Here is a 23,099-nt window from a genome sequence, read left to right on the forward strand (position 1 = left end):
TCTTTACCAATGTAAGATGGATGACACATCTTCAAGTTTCATCATATCACCTTTCATTTTCTGCCATCAAAGTTCTACATAACTCAACAATCCCATCTGTTCTGGCAATGGATGTCTTCTCTTTAAAAGTCCTAATTTATACTGTTTGAAATTCAGAATTCACAAATGGTACATGCATAGCTACTAAGCATAGCTACTAAGCCTTGGTGTATGCTCATTTTATTGGGCTTGTCATGAACAATCCACAGCTACATATATTAATTAATCAGAATAGAATGGATCTTAGATGTCTTCTAGTCCAACCCCCTGCTCAAACAGGAGATCCTATGCCATTTTGAGATGGATGTCTGTCCAGTCTTTTCTTTAAAACCTCCAGTGATGAAGCACCTACAGCTTCTGAAGGCAAGCTGTTCCACTAGTTAATTGTCCTCACTGTTAGGAAGTTTCTCCTTAATTTCAGGTTGCTTCCCTCTTTGATTAGTTTCCACCCATTGTTTCTTGTCCTGTCCTCTGGTACTTTGGAAAATAACTTGACCCCCTCTTCTTTGTGGCAGCCCCTCAAATACTAGAATACCGTTGTAATATCACCCCTAATCCTTTTCTCTAGACTAGCCAAACCCAATTCCTGCAACTATTCTTCATATGTTTCTTCTTTCATATGTTATATACATTTCTTAGCTATTTGTTTGAAAATAAGGATATCATAATTCTGTCAGTAGATTTGGTGATGAATAGGTTATTTACACAGCTTATTTTATTTTCTAAACCAAAAAAAGGTGTGGCTAATACAATCCAAATTACTCATTATATCTTCCTCTTAGTTTATAAAGTTCTGACTTTTCAAATGATGTCATTCCAATGGCCTTTTCGTTACCCAAAGTTTCATTACACTGAAAGGCACACATCCTTTAGCACTGCACAAATAACATCTTCCCAGATGTATACTTTAGCCTGGATTCATTCCCTTTCACAGATGTGAATAGCCATTAAATGGCTCAGAAATTGTTTCCTGGGACATGGATGAAATATGTCCTTTGGCAAGGAAGACACTACATTGTGTCACAATAGAGCATTCACACTCCAAGGGAGTGATCATTAAAAAAAATTAAATGTTTCACAGCGTTCAAAGATTGGAATCACAGCATTAAAACTGTAGGATAATGGCATGAAGTAACTCAAAGCAAATCAAGTGTAAAGACAAATTTGGCTCCTAAGCCTCCATGGATCTAAAGTTAACAGCTGTGATTTTAGAGAGTGTTTGGAATGAATAGAAATGTGACATAGCAATAAAATAAGTAAACATGTATGTATGTATATGTTTATCTATATGTATATATATTTATATATATGTATATAGTTTGTTAGCCAATCAGTCAGTCACTTATTATCATTGCTGTATATGACATATAATAATCATAATCAACTTATATATGACATTGAAGGAAAATCAGATCAAAATTTGACAGCAGTGGTTGAAAACTAGAATTCTTATAAAAAGAACTGAATGAACCATTAGAGAGCAGGCTATGAAAACAAATCCAAAATTAAACATATTTCATGTATATCAAATACTATGGAAAATCACAGATGAAATTGTACATCTCCTGATTTAGTGACTCTAGCAAAATTGTTCAGATTAAGTACAATATAGGCAATGCCGTAATAATGTTGCAGAAACTGTATGTTGTATGTAAAACAGTTACTTTTACTATTAATAAAAACTACTGGAATCACATATTTCAAAAAGTGCCATGACACTCAGTAGCTTCTGAAACCATAATTTTTTGATCACTGGATTCTGGACAACCTTCTTTCAGCCTCTAGGAAAGAAAAACAAAGAATAGAAATATATATATTTCTTACTTCTTACATCTATAGTTTTGGAACTACTTTAAGAAGCTATAGTAAACTGACAGGGAGCAGCATGTTTTAAAATAACTTTTAGTGGCCAAAAGCTGTGAGATGCCCAAATGTTTTGAAATTTCAGTGTTTTTGCTTGGCATCTCAGAATCTTTATTTGTATAACCTTTATTTCTTCCCCATTCCTGCTGAAAAGGTTGCTACACACAAGTTTTAAATCTTTGTTTCAAATAATTTTCAAAACAGTCACTTCCAACAGTTATTATTATTTGAGGTTATTATTGTTATGGACTGATTCAGAATACCTGGAGCTTGTGTTATTCAACTATCTACACTGGATGTATATTGTATGTGTAAGAACAGAAACACAGCAACATATCTCATATTTCCTCATAAGCCTTACCTGTAACCTGTAGGCAGCTTTTTCTCATTTGCAAAATCAACTCAAATTCTTACCTCACATCATTGATAAATTAGGAAAGAAAAAAAATATAAACATTCAAAAAATTCAAATGCCAGGTTCTATGTAATCTAAAGGATGTTGCTTTCTTAATCATAGAATGGAACATAGGAAGCCATTTTGATAGCTTTGATTCCTAAAAGAGCAGAGTTCCTTAATCTTGGTAACTTTAAGATGCCTGGACTTCAACTCCCAGAATTCCCTAGCCAGCAAATTGATATAGAGAGAGAACTGGCATGTATGGAAATGCAAGACTGTTTTTTTTTTTGTGCATAGTCTTGAATGTATAAAGCTTGTTAGGATGAAAGGAATACCTTAGTTAGGCAAGGATGTCAAATGAGGATGCATTCACATGTACATAGAACTCTTCTGATATCTTCCAAATGCATTGGATGTTTCAGCAGTGAAAGTAAACAGTACGTGTTATTCTCCTTATCATTTTTATGCCATATATATGAAGGGAATAATGTGAACTCCCTAGTAACACATGAAGAAAGACAGAAAACAGAGAAGCAGAAAGTTAAAAAATAAAACATGTTGAAACAATAACAACACACACATATACACACACAGAGACACAGACACACAAGTGAATATTTTGCCAAGGAAAAGAAGCCAATTATATAGGCTTTTTTTTTTTTGACATGCTTGTGTTCTTCCTTTTTTCTTGAATAACTCACTTATTCAGTCATAAGAACATAGTGTTTTACTATGTTTTACAAGCTATTGTTTTATATTATGGTATTTATATTAAGTATTTTGCCAATTTTAGCCATAGTAGGTTAAATATGCAATTAATTATCTACATGTATATATAATTAGTCCACTAATGTAGACATATTTTAAAAAGTGATAGACAACCACTTGTTGCCAATGGACATATCAGGAATGGTGTGAGCATATTTGGGCGCTTTTGCAAAATGTTTAATGTGCTACTCGTATAGTCACAAGGAATCCAATTAATAAGCCAACTGAGTGAGGATGTTCTCCATCTTCCACACTGAACTCCAAAATTCTTCTATATTAATCCCTATCACTTTTATCTTTTTTTTTTCCTAAGCTGTGGCCATGCCGCCAAACAAAATGTTGTGCTGAAATCACCCACCATTATTTCCTGGAAAAGCCTTCTAGATATATATATGATCCAAATATAACTTTATCAAGACAATACTGAAAACTGATACTTTGCTCTATAGTATTGTACCTTCTCTATATATCTCTATTTATGAATCTCTTTTATTTAAAAAAATAAAAGCACCAGAAAACACTGGTGCTATTAATGCAAGTCTCTGTCTCTATCTGTCTGTCTGTCCACCCCACTCTCTCCTTCCTTTTTTAAACTTTCATTTAATACAGGGATGATAGTCAATACAATACAATTTATGTAGCTTCATGGTCATGAGATGTCTATGATGAAAACCTTTCCTCATCAGTACTTTTCATCACTCCTGAATTTTATCCCTAAACTTTCCCTATTGGCAGAAATAAACAGCTACACTTTCCAGCAAGAGAACTATCATTTACAGTAATTTCTCAACTTTTCTTTTGATTTCTCGATTTCTGTCCCTGATGCATTATGGCAAAAATACAGATTCAGGACATTTTGGAAGGGGGCTTCTTTCTTATGGCATCTAGCCTATGAAACTTCTTGTGATGAGGAAAATTGTGAATAAATCAAGAATACCTATGGGGCAAAGCAGGTTGTGATTTATTTATTTTTTATTCTCTCTGTTCTTATATGACTTCTCTCCATTTTTAGTGATAGTATCTGTGAATAGCCTGTGTCTACCAAATCCAGAAGTTTTGAAGTAAGCGCAGTACAAATATTTTTAAACAATTCTCAAAACTCTACATTGAATATCGGAATTTATAACTAACCTTGATGATGAATTGCCAGTCAAGCTTAACCAGTACAACCTTGATGATGAATTGCCAGTAAAGCTTAACCAGTACATCAGATGGAGTGACTGTAAAGAAAAGTAACATCTTTCCTTGTCTCATAATACTCCGGATCCACATATGTTTTTTATTTCCTAGGCATCTGAACACCATCTGATATTTGACTGTAGCTGCCAATGTTATCCAATTTGTCTTTAATGTTATGATGCAAAAATTTCCAAAATCATATGTAAGAATTAAAGCTTTTTTCTCTTTCTCACCTAAAATAATTCAGATTTCACTCCTTAGTTCATTCCTCTCAGAGTAGCTAATAATAATAGTTCCATGGAAATCACAATCAGTATATGTGTAATATTGTTAATTCCCTAGTAGCAGCATGAATAAATTAGTTTACTGATCTGTGAATTCTTCTGTTATTAGATATATGGCTATTCAAATAGTTATTAAGGCAAAGAACATTTTATAATCACCATATTTTTAAGAACTTTGTAGGATAACTGTAGAGCATATCAAAACAGAAATTGAGGAATTAAAGAACAGTTGGATCTGCAGATTGTTTTTTTAAAACTTGGCTCCATTTAGATATGTTGTTTTACAACATCCATCATCATCCAAGTCACACATCACTGGTCATGCTTACTGGTGAGATAGAACTCTAATATTGCTGAAAGACTCTGTATTTCGGAAAATCTGTTTGGAAGAATAACTTCTGAATTAAAATTCTAAAAGCATCACCCAATGCATTTGATTGATCCAAATTGAGGGACATGCAAAAAATTTTAAAAAAACCTGCTTGAAGTCCTGATGAAGTCAATGAATGAGTTTCAGAAAAGTTTGCCTACTGAGCAAATACATTGACAGATGATGTTGTCAATATGCACTACATGTTGCAACATTTTGAATCCCCAGGGACCTATGCGCAGGTCCTTTTTGTAGACTTTAGCTTGGCATTCAAAGCATCATTCCAGAAATTCTTCTTTCTAAACTGATTTGGCTCTCTGTGCCTGTCCATACTTGTAGGTAGATTATTAGTTTTTGACAGATAAGAAGAACAGGAGAAGCTAGAGAAAATTACATCTGGTACCCAGATTACTAGCACAGGCACCCCTCAAAGGTGTGTGCTCCCTCCATTACTCCTCTGATTATACCAATGACTGCATCTCTAAGGATCCCTCCGTTAAAGTGCTGAAATTTGCAGGTAATACAATGCTCACTGACCTCATTTGAGAGATATAGGACAACTCTGCAGCCAACTCACCATGGTCAATTCACAACAGCTAACTCACCACAGGACAACTTTCTGTGGCCAACTCTCTGGTGGGAGAACTCACCATGGGACAATTCAATGCTGTATTAAGTGTTTCATTCTGTTACTTTCATTATTGGTGACCACATTTGCATTGTATTTCTGGATTGTTTTTCTTCATTTCATTATTATTGGCCATGGTTCCATCAAAATTAATTTAACTTTTGTATTTGTTGAATTGTCCCAGAACATGTTGTATGATCTATATATATTTATCCATGTAGTATGGCTGTAGTATTATTATCTTTCTTATTATCTCCTTTACTTTCCCCTCTTATTGGTGTTATTATTATCAATGATTATTCTGTTGTTTTCCATGTACTTTAAGAGCTTCTGCACCAGAAACAAATTCCTTGTGTATCTAATCACACTTGGCCAAATAAAGTACTCTATTCCACCCAGTGTTGGGATTCAAAATTGTTTACTACGGTTCTATAGGCGTGGCTTGGTGAGCATGGCAGGGGAAGGAGACTGTAAAATCTCCAGTCAGAGGTGGCATTTGCCGGTTCTCTGAGCTACTCAAAATTTCTGCTACCAGTTCTCCAGAACTAGTCAGAACCTGCTGAATACCACCTCTGATTCCACCCTATTTTTCTTTCTTTTCCATTTTATCTTCTTCATTCATATTCTATCCATGCTATTGTTCTCTCACAATCATACTATTTACTATAAAAATACTAATTGTTCACTTTCTTCCATGCTTTGGACAGTGCTCTATCTTCTGCTCAGTTGGATAGGTAGACTTTCAGAAGCATTGAAAGCATTTGTCATGCTTTAGTGCAGCCATAGGTATTCTATTGCCTGATCCTAATTTGCTGGAGTAGAAAATCAGGGGAATATCTATTCTTGATTCATGACTTTCTTCTCTCTCTTTCTCTCTTCACCCCCATGAAGTCAGCTGTATAATATAAACAAGTTTCTGTGATTAGGATACCTACAAGATGAATCTGAGACCAACTGAGAGCATGAGATCATCAAATATCCTAAAGAAACACTTCATTTTTAAAAGAGAAATTATGCTGAAACATCAGTGTGCTTGATGTTCACTATATTAGGTAAAGCATCCTAACATATATGTGCCTCATTGCCAGTAAATGGATAGGACAAAAGAAGTCAAGAATTTCTTTACACATTGCATTTTCTATACTTGATGGTTCTGTGGTTGCCACTAATATTGTTTTGTTTCTCTTTTCTTTTTCGTCAGAATGGTGAGATTTCTTTTTTAACTCACTTGATTTGTTTTGGGGTTCCAAGTTGGTAGAAATATTATATTAAGATAAATCATCCAATGTTGTTACATTAGATCCCTATATTACTTTTTCCCCCCAATTTGATAGTTATATACTCCAGCAATATAGCTAATTGGATAGATGCTTTATTTGCTATTCCGGAAGGCTCACATCTGAGCTAGGAAAAAACTAGCAACAAATTCCATAGTAAATCTTTCATTTTATGGGAGAGCAGTAATCTTCATCAGATTTCAAGGGGCAGAGAATTTTAAATGTGCCATACATCTAGTTCCAGGCAAAACTAGAAAAAAAAATGATAGAAAAGAACCTGCATCTGTAGGAGAGTTAGACATATATGTGCTAATTGCAAAACAGGAACATCACTGCTGATTTTTAATTCATGTAACAATTGCTTCGTGACAGCCAGTTTTCTGCAGTGATTAAAGATGTTAGGCTAGGAGTGAGGAGATGAACTGAGTATTCATGGTCCAGTAATTATTTCTCAGCTCTAGGAAGAAACCATTCCTGAAAATATTATCAAGAAAATTGCATGGACCTGTACATGTAGACTTGGAGTCAAGGTTCATCTGAAGCACCATAACAACTAATACTGGTGAATGGCAAATATATAGTGAGGTTTTTTTATTTCATTTTCTCTGTTACAGAGAGATACTTTGTGGTCCTCTTCTCTTTGGAAGAGTCTTTATGCTATAGCTAAAGTTTGTTGCAGAATTAGGAATATTATTAAAAGGTAATTTAGGGGAGTGCGAGGGCAAGACACACAAACATATCACTATATTTCACCTCCAGATTTGACCAGAATCATAACTTTTTCCTCCTGTTAAAAGATCATGACCAATTAATGTCTTTTTTATGCTTTATCTCATGTGATGGGTATAAGCCAAAACTGCCATGGGCATCTGAGCCTTCTTTTCTTTTTTTCCTTTTGAAGCCAAGGTTTTCTCTGCTTAAGCAAACAGACCTCTTTCAGTCGGGAAGCCTAGCAGTTGGTTCAACCATCCATTTTTTACTTTCAGCTCTTTGTACACAGTGTTGCCTTTCAATCCAGTAACAGAAGAATTCCCAGTGGAGTTTTCTCTGAAACATTAACGTTCCTCCAAGAAGTTCCCGGAACACCGTATTACTATAACTTGACACCAGCTCAAATTTTTGCAAGGCTGCAATAAACTTTGTTTCTAATAGCATGTTTCATGCTGGGATAGCAAAGTGCTGAGGAAATAACCAAGTGGAAATTCTATATTCAGTACTTACATATGGCACCAGAAAGGATGTCAGCTACAAGCCCTCTTTGTGAATTCTGGCCAGCTACTTATTCTTTTTGACTCAGGGTATGGTTTTCAGTGTGTGATTGCCAGCACTCATGCTCCTGGCAGGTCTTGTGTTGGTGACTGCTAGAATATCTGGCAGAACTTTAACCCCCAGGTCTGGTCAAAAGAATAGATTACCACAAAAGCAGCCATGTCAGCTGAGAAAATCAGTTTTTTAAAAAAAAGAGCAGATCAAGTGATGTTCTCTGGATGTTTTGCACATGTAAAGATACTAAATTCTATAAGGACCTCAATACACTATGGCCTAGTGGCCCTGTTTGTAAATGCTACATAAATATAACCCTCCCATAATTCAGTCCATGAATTCTCAGCCGTATCTCTATTGTTCAGGAAATCCAAGTATCTGAAGGATGCCAAAGTTAGAGCAATCTGCCACAGAGAAATTCCAGGAACTTGCTGTGTAGTGTGAAACCATCATGGAGGAATGTATAACTTTCTTCAAGCTATAGTTCACTCATTAATGACATGGCTGGTCTGCAGAATAAGACTAAAATACGAGCACAGCCAGGACAAAGCCTATATTTAACAGAATTCAGCATACATCATAACAATAAATGGAATAATTAAATAGTTAACACAATTTACATTTAAAGATTCTGGGGGCTGTAAATATATTGTATTCTGGAGCGCCCTGATATACTAATGGCCAGAGATCATAGTGTGATCCTACATTACTGTAATCCAAAAAAACAAACAGCATGACAGATAAGCAGGGGTGGGATTCTACCAGTTCGCACCTATTCGCTAGAACCGGTTGTTAACATTCTAAGCAATTCGGAGAACCGGTTGTTAGAAGAAATTACTGGCCTAATCCTGTAAGGAAGGCAGGAAGGAAACATTCTGGTGTTGCTTACAGAAACTGCCTCTCTGTTAACCCTTATTACATTCTTGGCAGGACTTGACTTCCTGTCGCAGGAACATCTCTGGATGTTTTTTTTTTCCTCCTTTGCTGGTACTTTGCTTGTGTGAAATGACCATTCAAAGTTACAATGGCACTGAAAAAAGTGACATGCCACTTTTCACACTTATGACTTTTGGAGCATCCCCACAGTTATGAGAGGCCAGGTGAGGAGATGCGCACCTCAATGTGAGTGATATTGAATTGGCCACACCCAGCCAGTCACATGACCACCAAGCCACACCCACCAACTAAGCCATGCCCACAGAACCAGTTGTTAAAAAATTTGAATCCCACTCCTGCAGATAAGGGAGGTAACTCATAGAAAATAGATGGCAGAACTGGACTTTTAGAGCTCATACTATATGTTCATTTTTAAAACGATGTTAAATTGTTCAGTGTAGATGATGTGTTCTGTTATGAATCATGGTTCTTTGAAACAGCTTTCTCTTCCTAGTGCTTTTCATAAGCACTTCAACATGCAATTTAGGAGTACAAGATTTTGACATTAGAATGCACTATCAAAACTACGATTTGGTAAGATTTTTCCCTCTCTTCCTTGTGGCTTGTAGTGTCCGAATTTGAATCTCAGTTTCTCTGGTTCTAATCCACCATTCTACCCATTGCACCTTAATGATTTTCCTTGATTCCAATTGTACTGCTATTTTGTTTGTTGTTTTGTTTGCTTATTAAATTTATAAACATCTTCATTTTGAAGGATTGTTAAGTAGCACACTAATAGCACTCGTGACATAGCCAAAGTAAATAATAACAAATCCAATAAAACCTAAGAAATGACATTTCAATAAACAGTTCAGACATCTGGGGCCAGCAACTCCACACCCGTTAGATTACCTGAACAGCCAACCATTCAAAAAAACGTGGAAAAGCAGTCACTTGCCTTGCAGAACAAGCTGCTGTCAAAATGCTAACCCTCAGAGACTATCTACTTTTAGGGTCCTCTCATCATATCTTTCAGTAAGTGGAGTCTGTAATAAGGCATTCTACCACTTCACTGAAATTGGGTTGGTGGACTACAATTGGCAGGAGTCTATATCTAGAAAAACCCCACATTGTGAGTCTGCTCTTCATTGGTGAGCACACAGAAAGCCAAAGATAATAAAATCATGTAATCAGAAGACTTCTGAATGAATAGCTGCTCAGTCTTGTTTGAGATGAGCATGTTTCTCCCTATTTGGACCAGGATAGCTTTCCAGCAATGGATCAGGACTTCTACTGCATCCCCCATTTAACCCAAGGTAAAATATACAATGACATATCACTGGCATATTGCTGATGCCTCATCTGAAACCAGTGCATGATCTCTCCCAGTTCATATAAATATGAAACAGGATCTTAATTACTATGTAATTCTAAGCAGAAGAACAAAATGATAATCGTATTTCCTCCAAAACGTACATTTTCCACAAAAATATCTCATAGCCCATAGTTCATCTAGCACAATTAATGCTAAACCTTTAAATATATTGTTGGTAGCAGTAGTAGTAGTAATGTTAGAGTTCCCAAGTATTTACAGCTAACAGCTGGCTTGGTGTAGAGATAACATGCTGGCCTAGAAACCCTGACTTCTAGTCTCTTTTAGGCAAGAAATTTAGGCTAGATGACATTGGGTCAGTCAAACTCACTCAGTCCAACCTAACCCATAAAGTTGTTGTTGTCAGAAAAATAGGAAGTTGGACCACTAAGGTATGTATGTTGCTTTGAGTTGAAGAAAAAAAAAGGTGGGATAAAAAATAATGAAAGAAAGAAACAAAATGTCACCTGTGTTGTGAGAATTAAAACTGGCTTAATCTCTCATAGCCAGTTAGTCACCAAGCCAACCTTGGCTTAGCTCAAGACACTAAACAAAATGATACTTGGTTACTACTTGGTTACTATAAAAGATCTGTAGAAAATACCAGGTTTATAAGCTAGAATAAAAAGTTGATCCCAGGAGAAGACCACCTTAATTCTTTGTCCAAAAAAGACAAGATGCAACATTATCTGCATGTTGGGGACAAGTTCAGATAATTAAGACAGCAGCTGCAGTAACATGATCAAAGCTCTGCACTATTTTTACTTGCGTTGCAAGCCCACCTGCCAATGCCCAGGGAAAGCAAATAGAGAATACCGTAATATGGAGAAAATTAGGAACCTTTTTATCCTTTGGTGGTCTTATTGATTTATGCATCTCTTGCAGCCCTCTTTCTCTCCACATTACATTCCATGAAACTGTGGCCCAATGGTGTTCCTGAATTTCAAATTGCAATAGCTCCAACCTATTGTACATGACAATTACTGGGGAAAGTTAAGAGTCATACTTCAGCAATATTTATATGTCTACCAGCTTTGCGCTCCTTCCTCATAGTATAGTTAGGGTTCCATAGTCCCAAGTTGACAAGTTGATTCTGAATACCTCTGAGCATGTTAAGGCCCTTTTCTATGTCTTTAATATAAAGGAATACTCCAATGACACACAAAATGAAATTTTAAAATTTTTAATGGCTGGCTGATATCTTGCTGCAATTTCGTAGCTCACGTGCTTGCAAATATTAATTGAAAAAAAGAATCTTGCTAACACAATTTTAATTGCCGATGAAATATTTTTCAATGTCTATGGGTTTTAAAAGTAAAGGTGCTTTGAGTGAAAAACAACCATCATAGCTGAATAGTGGAAGTTGAATAGTGCATATGTTGCCATCTACTTTTTTTTTTTTTTTTGGATACTCCAGCCCAGACAAGTCCTCTTTTAGGGACTCTCACTGAACTTGGATTTGATGCAAGATAAAATAGCTGGCATAGTGCTGACATGGTCTTGGACATGTATGTCCAACTTATCTTCCCTGGACCATATTGAGTGAAGGGGAATTGTCTTGTGCCACATATAAATTATATAGTACATAATATAAATATAATGTGGTTAATGTATATAAATAACAAACTTCCTTTATTTTGTATAAATCTTGTGGGGCCGCATTACTTGCTGTTTAGGCCTGCAGGGTTGTATATGCCTGGTTTAAGACATTTCAAGCACATAACTATTCCTATGACAAGCAAAAAATAATTCCTTCTGCAGCGGCAGGAAATTTTTTCCCACATTGCCTTAAAGCAAAGAAGAGGAGATGGTGGCAAAAAAGAGGAAACTGTTGTTATTGATGTTATAAGCCAACATTAATGCAGAAGGCTTTTTCATAAGAGCAATTTTGAGTTTAATAGGAACAAAAATGACTACATTTTTGGAAGCGGTAACCCAGAAGGAACCTCTGAGTCAAGGTATGTAGGCTGCTAGAAGGAAAAGTCTCTTTGATCCTATTCTTTTCCCATGCTGAATCATCTTCGACTTTGAGACAGGTTCTCAAAGTAAAATTACATGGCAGTGGAGTAAGATGTCTTAAGTAAGCAGCTATTTAATCAGCTTACCACTACTCTTTCCAAAAAAAAAAAAAAAGGTAATAAATATAAGTAAAGCAAAGCAATACAAAAGGAACCCTGGCAGATGGAAAGAGATTTGATGTGGTAAAGAAATGCAAAAATGAGCAGAACCCAGACTGCTGATGTGAAATGATTCCAGCCCATGTCAGCCTTTGACTCACTTACCCTCTTGACTGATGTTATTTTAAGCCTTTTCCTTCCCCCCTCCTCTCCTTTTTTTTCTTTTTCTTTTTCTTTTTTTGCTGCTGAGTTTGCATGACTGTTACAAAACACTCACTAAGGCGGTTATGTAAAATTTGAGAGATAAAACTTCAATCCAGAGGCCCATCTCTGAAGGGTTTTGAATTTCCTGAAGATTCTGGGACCACATCCAAGGTGTTTAGTATTCCCAGAAGATATGTGGAGATTAGTTGTCATTTGGAAGATGAGAAAGTATTGGGAAATTGAGGCCAGGCAAGCAGAGAAGAAGTTAGAACACAGGGACACCCAAACAGTAACTTGAAGTCAGAAAGAAATAATATATATTTTTAAACATCCTATCACCCTTTATCATCTCATATTATGCTCAAAAAGTAGTATTACTATGATAGGAATTTCATGGGGATTGGACCTCTCAATTCAGCCTAAGGTCCCATATTAATGCTAGCTACATGTTTTTATTTCTAATTTTCTTCATTTCTGAAATGTTTAGTCTTAATTCGTGGTCAGCTGATTTCCTGATCCATTTGAAAATTCATATTTTACAACAATATAAATACTAATATGCAATTTTCTCTACACTTAACATATGCTTTTCTTTTATGTACTGAGAGCATATGCACCAAAACAAATTCCTTGTGTGTCCAATCACACTTGGCAAATAAAGAATTCTATTCTATTCTATTCTATTCTATTCTATTCTATTCTATTCTATTCTATTCTATTCTATTCTATTCTATTCTATTCTATGCTTTGCTGTGTGCATTTTTCTCTAATAGAACATTGTCTCAAACTCAATATTTTTGGCCCATTTTTCACAAATAATGCACATAGTTCATTAATATTTGCATGTATTAATTCTAATATATGTATTTGTATAAATTATGTTTAATTGAAGAATTCCTTCAAAAATTTGGGCAAATTTTGAATCATCCCCTTTTAAATTAAAATCACTATCTTTTCTCCCAATGACAGACAATCATAAAGACATGTAGGTAATAACAGTTGGAGCTGTTCGACAGAGGAAAATACGGGTGGGTTCAAAGAAATGCTAATATGTTTCCCCAGGGCAGTTTGAAAAACATGTGCCATTTATATAAGTTTAATTTTCAATCCACATTGACTTGTTCATATTATTCCCTTTGCTAATTAAATTGTAGTCATAATGAAGCTAAATTATGATATGAACTGATTAATTTGCATATCTCAATTAAAGCAAAAATGTCAACCCCGTTTCACTCTTCTCAATCCTAATCTGGTTATTAGGTTAGCTGATACAGCTATTGACATTTTAATTAGATTGATTTGAATTATACTGTTTACAACAGACACTTTATCTTCTAGTTTTGCTTTGTTAAACACATTATTATTCACTATGTACATGGATATCATTATTCATTTATTTGGTGAGATAATGTTTGCACACAGGTGTTTCAATTTTTTAAAAAAAAAATTCTTTCAATCCTTGCTTTTTATTCTAGCCATTCATTTTTCAAATCTATTTGTTGCATTTCCCTTTAAGTAAAGATAAACTCTGGCAACTGTATGTTAACTTTGTCTTTGATATTCTCAGTAAGGCTCAGAAACTAATTCCTTTGCTAGACTGTCAGCATAGATTTTTTGTTCTTTATTTACAACTTGCCAGGATAAAATTCACATCATTCTGTCTATCATTATGGTAGTTAGGCTTGAAACCAGGAGACTGTGAGTCCTAGTCACTCTCTCTCAGCCCACCCAGCTCATTGTGAGGACAATAGGAGGAGGGAGAGGTATTAGATCTGTTAGCCACCTTGTATTACTTAAAAAATAATAAAGGTGGAATATAAATGAAAAGAAACAAATAATGTACATGACTGTGGCTGTTGTTGCTATTCTTATGGTTGGTCACAGTATTTAGACTGAATTTATCCATCTACTGAGTCCTTTCCAAGTACCAAGGATAAGCAGATATTGCAGTTTAATAATATTAGAGGTATTGTAGCAGGAAATAAGTTGTTCCAAGTGAAGCTGCATTTTCGAATTGACTGATGGCGATTTTGTCAAATGATGCAATTGAACTGATGATGTTCAAATGATGCCCCAGATGTTTTTGAATTGCACCCAAGAAACCATTACTATTGGTATTATTTTTGCTTTCTTTTATCAAAGTAGTTCTACTTCTATTTGTAGGTCTTTATATTTTGTAATTTTCCCCAGGTGTTTCTCTTCTCTTCTGCTGCTTCCAGGTATTGCCGTGTCCACTATCCAGACTTTTTGTCTTTCTTATTAAAAATTGTTAAGTAATGGCAGGTGTTTGTATTTTTGAATGTAAAGTCCCAGACCATTTTAGCTTCTTCATTTTTATGACTTTGTTTTGTAGTCCCAGTCCCAGTTCTTGCTTGCCAACAAGTGGTATTCCTTGCAGATATTCCAGTGCACCATTGTTGCTATTATGTCATGCCATTGTTTATAGTCAGTCTTTGTGATCTTCCAGTAGCAGCTAACTAGGTTGTCCACTGTGACTTCAGATTTGGCATTTTCTGTCCATTCTCAACTCTGGCTTTGTATGTATTTATTCTTAAAGACTTGATCTTGTACAGCCAGAATTAGCTTAGCTCCCCATCCACAATCTCTTTCTTAAATTTTCCTGCACTTAGCCTTTGTCAGGTCTTGTTGTCTGTTTTGCTTGCAAGTTTTATAGGCCAGTTTGGTGTTTTCGGTATTCCATAAGTTTTCATAATATACTAGCTTCAGTGCTTGTTCTTCTTCATTGTCCTTCAGATATTCTTCCAATACCCTTTTGTCTTCTTCAACTATTAGTGTACTTGCAACATTCCATGCAATCTGTTTGCTTGGTAAATAGAGTCTATCGACATCACTGCATGAATGAAGGACATGATTCATGTCATTATTTTTCTGGTCTTCCTGTGCATAGCTTTTAGTTCTGCTTGAGCACATTCAAGTAGCTGAACTGTCTTGGCTATATATATATTCAGATAATCTTCAAGAGATTCCATTTGTATGGTGTTTTTTTATATAGACTCAGATTGTCCATGTAAAGGAGGTGGAATAGCTTGGCAAATGTTTATAGCAATGGCCTCACTTGTTCAGTATTATTGACAGAGGAATCAATGCAATGACAAACAGTAGAATATTCTTGAAAAATTTCTCTCGATATTAGCCTCTCTCAGTCTATCACCATTTACCAGCAAATGTCTTCCATTGTGCCATTGATCTTTGCACAAAGCTTCTAATGTTTCTACTGACTCCTGTTATTTCTAGGCACTTGATTAACAAATCATGTGGCAGATAATTGAATGCCTTCGTGTAATCAATCCAAGCTACATTCAGGCTGGTCTTCCTTCTCTTGCAGTTTTCCAAACTCATTTTGTCAATTAGGAGCTGGTCTTTTGTTCCTCTGCTCTTTGGGCAGTTTTTTTTCCTCCTCAGATGAAAACGCTTGTTTTCGACTACAGGTAGTTCTTAACTTATGACTGCAATTAGGCGCAAGATTTCTGTTGCTAAGTGAGATAGTTGTAAAGTGAATTTTGCCCCATTTTATGACTTTTCTTGCTACAACTGTTAAGTGAATTACTGTAATTGTTAAGCTAGTAACTAGGTTGGTAAGTGAATCTGGCTTCTTCATTGACTTTGCTTGCAAAAATTGATCATGAGATCCCAGGACTCTGCAATCATTATAAATATGAGTCAGTTGCCAATCATCTGAATTTTTATCACATGACCATGGGGATGCTTCAATGGTCATAAATGTGAAAAATTATCATGTCGCTTTTTTCAGTGCCCAAGTCAAGGACTACCCATAGATTCTATTTGACTGCATCAGCTACTACACCATTAAGCAATTTGAAATTTGTTGACGAGCATGTAATTGGGCTGTCGTTGCCTGATGTTGCCTTTTGTGTTGGATGTGATGATGATGATGATGATGATGATGATGATGATGATGCTTGGTCACATAGTCAGCCAGATGTTGAGATTGGGTTTGGCATTTTTATCCATTTATTGAGTCCTTACCAAGAATCGAGTTGGTATTTGATGATGTTAGATTTATCATTCCTGGATGCCAGCTTGTCATTATTTGTTTTCAGTCCTTGTATATTTGTGACAGGTAAGTTTTCTTTTCTTCCAGTCATCCTTCAACTGTTGGCTCTAGGTGCTCTTCAGTATGGATTTCTCTAAATTACATCTCACCATTTTGTTTATGGGTGAGGCACTCTTTGTCTGGCTCCTCTGAGACCAGTATGGTTGAATTTCTGGAGTAGCTCTCATCCTCCTCAGAAAATGCAAGCTCCACAACCAATTGTGCTTCACTGGATGATGATGATGATGATGATGATGATGATGATGATGATGATGATGATAGTTAAGCACAGCAAGCTCAGTACAGTAGCATGATCCACAGTCAGGGTTTGGGTCATTGTTTCATATATCAGCACATTTATTTTGTTTCAAAAAAGAAAGAGGGGAACAAATATTGTGAGGCAGTAAGTTTTAAATTTCCATTTTAGGATGTTGTACAAACAATACATCATATCTGGCTCTATTCAACATTCCACAAGTGCACATTTGAACAGATGTGAAGAGAGGCCTATATATTTTAAATTTAAAACTTACTATATTGGCAGGCTGACCTTTCTTTTTTCCTTCTAGCTATAATCCGGTTTTTATCTTCCTTATAAGTATATAAACTCTGTGTCATGCTAAAATGAAAGCATATACTAAGAACAACTTAACTCTACTCTTGCAAGAGGGTACAAAAAACAAGTTCTGGACACTGCTAAATAAAAAAATTATTCCTTAGTAAATTATCCATAGCTGTAGATTCTAATTCCAATACTTTGGTTTCATTTGTCTGCCTCATTTCTAACCTACTCTTTCCCAAGGGTTCAGGGACATTCTGTAGGGCTGAGATGCTCCACTGGCCTCCATCTCTGCTACTCTGCCATTGTAAATCTATCCCAATTGTACCTCCAGCTGTCCCATTGTTTTCATGAAAACCTAGGGTGGAATATTGGCAAGGTTCAGAGATACTTTGGAAAGGAGAAAAGTGGGAGCACTTCAAAGAACAATATCCAGCACAACTGAACAAGGCACTTGAATGTGATGCAATTTGTGCAGCTCTACCATAACATGAACAACAAATGGAGCAGAGTATTAAAGTAGGTTTGAAGAGTGCAACTCCAAAGATCCATTTCCTAAATAACCAGAACAGAGAAAAGAAAGAACTCCCTGCAAGGTAGAAAAAGACTACTGTCACTACCTTTGTTTACTTTTATTTATTTATTAAATTTAACCCCAAGAATGCCTGGAGAGAGGAATGATCCAAAGTAGCTTCTTATAGCCTGACCATTAATGATATCTTTACCAAACCCCCTAATTTTGATCTATCTCACTTTGTCTGGTCAAAATTGAATTTAGATGTGATCCTGGAAGAAGTGCCACTTCCCTGTATCAGTGGGGATGGGAAGATTCCCCTTGTTGCTATTGTGGTCCTGATATACAAACTATTAAACATATTGTGCAAGATTGCCTATGGTGTGCATTCTCTGGTTCCATAGAAGATCTGGAACATTCAGGAAACAACACCAGAAGCAATCACTTGGATAGGTGAATTGGACATGCAGTTATGAGGCCACTGCCATACCCCCAAAAAATTTTTAACTTATAATTACATGGTCTGTTTATATATGTTTACTTCTCTTCTGTATTTCTTCTCATCACACACTAAATAATAATAAATAATAACTGCTTGTGTCATCAGCCAAAGTGACTCAGGGTGGCTTTAGATTACATGATCCAGCTGATTATTCAGAGAGCCATAGATGACTCTCTTAAGCGTTCAGTGGGAGGGGGGAGGAGGCCAGTCTATATAGCAATAGCAATAGAACTTAGACTTATATACCACTTTATAGTGCTTTGCAGCCTTCTCAAAGTGGTTTACAGAGTCAGCATATTGCCCCCAACAATTTGGGCCCTCATTTTATCCACCTCGGAAGATGGAAGGCTGAGTCAACCTTGAGCCTGGTGGAATTCGATCTGCCAAATTGTAACAGGAGTAGCTTGCAGTACTGTACTCTAACCATTGTGCCACGGAGGCTCCTTATATGTCCATTCCTTATATATTTCTTCTATATCCTGTATCTCTGTTCCTTATCTATTCGCACATGACATTGCAACTCAAGTACAAAAGGACAGATTTGTATTTTGTTGCTCACTGCGCAATTTTTTTAGGTTGGTGTCATCATGGTTAGGAAGAGATGCCAGTTGCTATCTTCTTGGCCATGGTCTAAATTGCATTTAAATCAGCCTAGTGTAGCCAGTGAGCTGACTTGTAAGCAGATTTAACTTTATATATATATAAAATCTTTTATTCTTATTGCAAAAGAAAACAATGGCTACAAATGGTTGCAAGAAGAAATAAAATCATTTTTAAATTAATAAAAAAGGATTTCCATTGTTGAGAGGAATCCAGTCATTTGGTTTCGTTCAGAAAGCAATGGACTTTCTGTAAAAAAAAATGTAAAAGGCCAGACTGAGCATCAATGGTCAGAATGCAGCTAAAGAATAGCAATATGCAAGGATTTATCTTATGCCACGTTACATATTTCATATTGCCAGACAGAAATGTTTGTCTCATCCCTATAAACCAAAATATGGGCCTCTCTTTTTCACTGTTGTTTTTTTTTTTAAATAGATTTTGTTCTGAGCATCTGATCTCATGGGCACACAAAGAATATTATCCTTCTTTGATCTTTATCTTTGAACTTTTGCTATGAGTCATAGTTGGAGAGCTGGTGTGCTGTAGATTAAACACTGTAGACCATTCTTCTGCATTACTTAAAAATGCTGAGTTGGTATATTTGATGTTCTGCATAATAACTTATGCCCCACATAATCATCCACTTTTAAATCATATTATTTTTCTGAATTCTCTGCCATGATTATAAATGTTTAGCTTTTCAATACAGTGCATTTTAAAACAGGGTAAGTTCCAGATGAAAATTAGGGTTGCATTTAGTGCTATCTCAAATAGAAAATAGCCTTTACAAAATAGCCTTCATTTCTTTTTTTCTATGATTGTGTCCTGATCTACTCCCCTGTGGCTGAAACCTTTGGCAACAGCATGAAAAGGGTAGAGAAGGGCTGATAGAAAACTCATCCAAGCCATTATCTCACTTAATTCCATAGTGGAATGTTGAAAAATCAGCTATTACTTGCAGAGTATTTCCCTGAGGACGTTTACAGGGAGGGGTTTCTTTAAAAATAAAGAGGTTAGAAATCCTTTTTTATTCTAGGGTGTCATTTTTTTCATGGAAAGTCTTCTACATTTGTTTGCAAGTAGTAGGCTGAGTCATTGGTATTCTCCTATTTACAGTAATCTCTAATTCATACATAAATCCATCTGGTCTATTTATCCATTTTTCTCCCTTCTTCCAAACTTTGCCTTTCAGAAAGACAGAGGAGTTTGTCAGGCCTGCTAGTTAGAGAGACTTCAGTGGGCAGAGCTAATTCCAAGCTATTGATCCTCCATCTCTGTTTCTATGGTATGTCTATGTTTATTTAATTGTTTAAATAACTTGTATGGCCACTCCATAGGAGATAGAGGCCAGGCTGACTCTGAGGAAGGGGTCAAATGCATCATAAGTCTCGAGTCCCTTTGTACACACAAGAGATCTAAGCCCAGGGCACCTTGAATGCCATTGATTTTTATCTACCACAAATTTGCTTTAATTGTTAGTAGTTCAGATCTTGTAGAGAGCTTAAGCTTGAAATAAACCTTTATATTCCTTTGAACTACCTGAGTTTCTCAATTTCCATGCTTGACACACTCAACTTGAATAATGTGTTTCTGGGCAGCTTTCCAAGAAATTAGGAAATTTTGGTTCCAATGCTCTTAATAAGTCCTCAACTTATAACAGTTCATTTAGTGACCATTCAAAGTTCCAAAAGCACTGAAAAGTGACTTATGAACATTTTTACACTTACAATTGTTGCAGCATCCTCATGGTCATGTGATCAAAATCCAGACACTTGTCAACTGATTCATATTTATGATGGTTGAAGTGTCTCAAATTTGAAGCTCAACTGTGGCCATAAATCGTGGTCATAAACCTATATTAGGACATTTTTCTAACTTTTAATAATAATCTGCCTGTCTATATGTTATATCCATGATCCCATGACTTGCAATCTAGAATAGTAGAGCATGGATTTTGACTTTCTACATTACATCCTTTCAGATTTTTGAAGAGGCCTACATATCCCCAGCTCACTCTTTTTGAGACCCAGTTTGGTGCAGTGCACTAGCTAGAAACCTGGAGACTCTGAATTCTAGCCCCACATAAGCCATAAAAGCCAGATGGATGACCTCAGCCCAGTCATTCTCTTACAACCCAATTTACCTCACAGGATTGTTGTTAGAGGGGAAAAAGGAAGAGGATATGTTGGATATGTTCACCACTTTATTTATAAAAATAGTAAAGGTTCTGAGCATCTGAGTTGATAATAAATACATTTTCATAATAACTTAGCTCCATGAATTCTTCTATATAGGACATTTCTAATCCTTCAATTATCCTCACTGCCCTTTTCTGAACTTCTTGTAGTTTCACTAAGGTAAGGTTAAGGTTATGTGAAGAAAAGCACAAAATTTGCTCTCCACTAGCCATCTGGCACTCCACCAGCTCCCCAGAACTCATGTATTTCTATGGATTTCTTCTCTCATTCCTTCATTTTTTTAAATTACAGCTTTCACTGGAAAGGGTCTTCAAAGCAGAACTTTTTACATAGTTATATCTATTTCTATTTTTAAAATATCACTCCACTGGAAGTTTTATTTGTAAGCGTAGGTAACCACAGAAGTATATGTTTTATTTATTGCCTCATGGTGAGATTTCCATGTAAAAAGAAATGCATGAAGTTGCCCCAAACTATCATCCATTGTAAGTTCATAGGATGTAAGAGGAATTCATTACTGAGTTGTTCAGCTGCCTGAAAAAATATCACACCCTTTTCAGAGATGTTAAACAGCTATTTGACATTAACACTTATTCCTATAACTTTATGGTAGTCATTGTGCAAGTTTTGTTTAGTTTGTCTTGGCTTATTTTATCATGCAATCTAAATGATACATACATATATAAACAAACAGGCACATTATGTATGGTTAAAAATTACATTCTTGTAGGAGCATCCTTTATTTTGAAATCCAACTTCGGGAAATTTTTTGTTTTCCTACCAGATGTGGTGTTTTGTCTCTAGAGGAGCACAGATGACATCTGAACATTCAGCACTATTGTGCTTAGAGACTCCCAAACAGCCCCACCAAATCCTGTATGATAAATTTCCCCCTGATTAGTTAAACAGATAATGTAATGGGCAACGGAAGGAGGCTTTGTTGACACAGAGTCTCTTGAGATACCAATTGTGTTTTCATTGAGTATTTCAGCATCCAGCAGTTGGATCAACACAATGACAGAAAAATCAGTGCATGTTATTCATTTCCAGTTCTATTCTGTCTTTTCTTTGTTTTTTATTTTTTCTTCTCTTTCTCTAATCCCTTCCCCTTCTTGCTTGGGTCTTCCTGTCCTTTGGTTTTCATTAAATACCAGATAAAAACCAGTCATGTGGAACCAAGAGTGAGCACACTTTGAAGAAAAGAATATGAAAATATTGTTCGATCCAAACACAATAGACTGTTTAAAGGCTCTAATCCATAAAGTCAGTGCTCTGTATTAAGGATAAAAGAAACAAACAATGGTATGCAGTATTATGTGTTTGTGTATTAAAAAGTTATTTTTACCTCAGTTTTGCCATTGCGGCTTCACAAAGCGTGCAGCCATCCAAAAATTTTATTGATATTTTATTATAGGTGTTTTTCCACTGCATTCCTCCATGAATGTGCCCAGCTCAGGCTTCACAGTCAACATATGGAGTAGAGGAAGATCACAATAAGGTGATCCTTCCCAGGTGGTAGAATAGATTGTAGCACTTCAATAAACAAATGTCACTGCATTGTTTTAACCAGGCTATGAGGCTCTTTAAGATTTGCCAATCCACAATCTTCTTTGAACAAGTATCAAATCAGGCTTGATACCTTTCATTGGAAATTAAAAGAGAAGAAATGGGGGTGAAATCAAAATAGATAAATATTTTGCCTAATTTTTAAAATTGTACCTTAGGAGCCTTTTCATTTCTGTTTTTTTTCCCTTTTTCAGGAAATATCTTGTCAGGGTTTTTTGAAAAAAACATTTCATTTCTTCCCACTAAGGGAACTCTCTGACAGGGTGTTCTGAGCCTGATGTAATGGCTGTATCATATCCCCATAGTTTTGTTTCACATTAAGACTGAGATTTGCATCTTTAACACTCTTTTTTTGTTAAAAAAATGTGTATTTGAAGAACTGAATTGGGTGGATAGAAAGATAGATGATAGCAACAGAGGACATAAGAAGTGTACAATTCTAGGA

The 23,099-nt window shown here is 35.8% G+C and overlaps 1 long non-coding RNA gene across 1 annotated transcript; it reads right to left on the reverse strand.

Moving 5' to 3' along the window:
• Positions 1-205: 205 nt before the first annotated feature.
• Positions 206-10,536, reverse strand: LOC148132801 (uncharacterized). The gene is made up of 5 exons (XR_015749337.1): positions 9,903-10,536; positions 8,027-8,577; positions 4,238-4,287; positions 2,635-2,797; positions 206-1,820 (listed from the first exon to the last, which is right to left on the reverse strand). It is a non-coding gene; the product is annotated as an uncharacterized LOC148132801 (long non-coding RNA).
• Positions 10,537-23,099: the final 12,563 nt, after the last annotated feature.

Source organism: Notechis scutatus, chromosome 1, assembly GCF_049901735.1.
Source record: "Notechis scutatus isolate UNSWTSFEM ecotype Mainland chromosome 1, rNotScu1.2, whole genome shotgun sequence".
Taxonomy (NCBI): Eukaryota; Metazoa; Chordata; class Lepidosauria; order Squamata; family Elapidae; genus Notechis; species Notechis scutatus.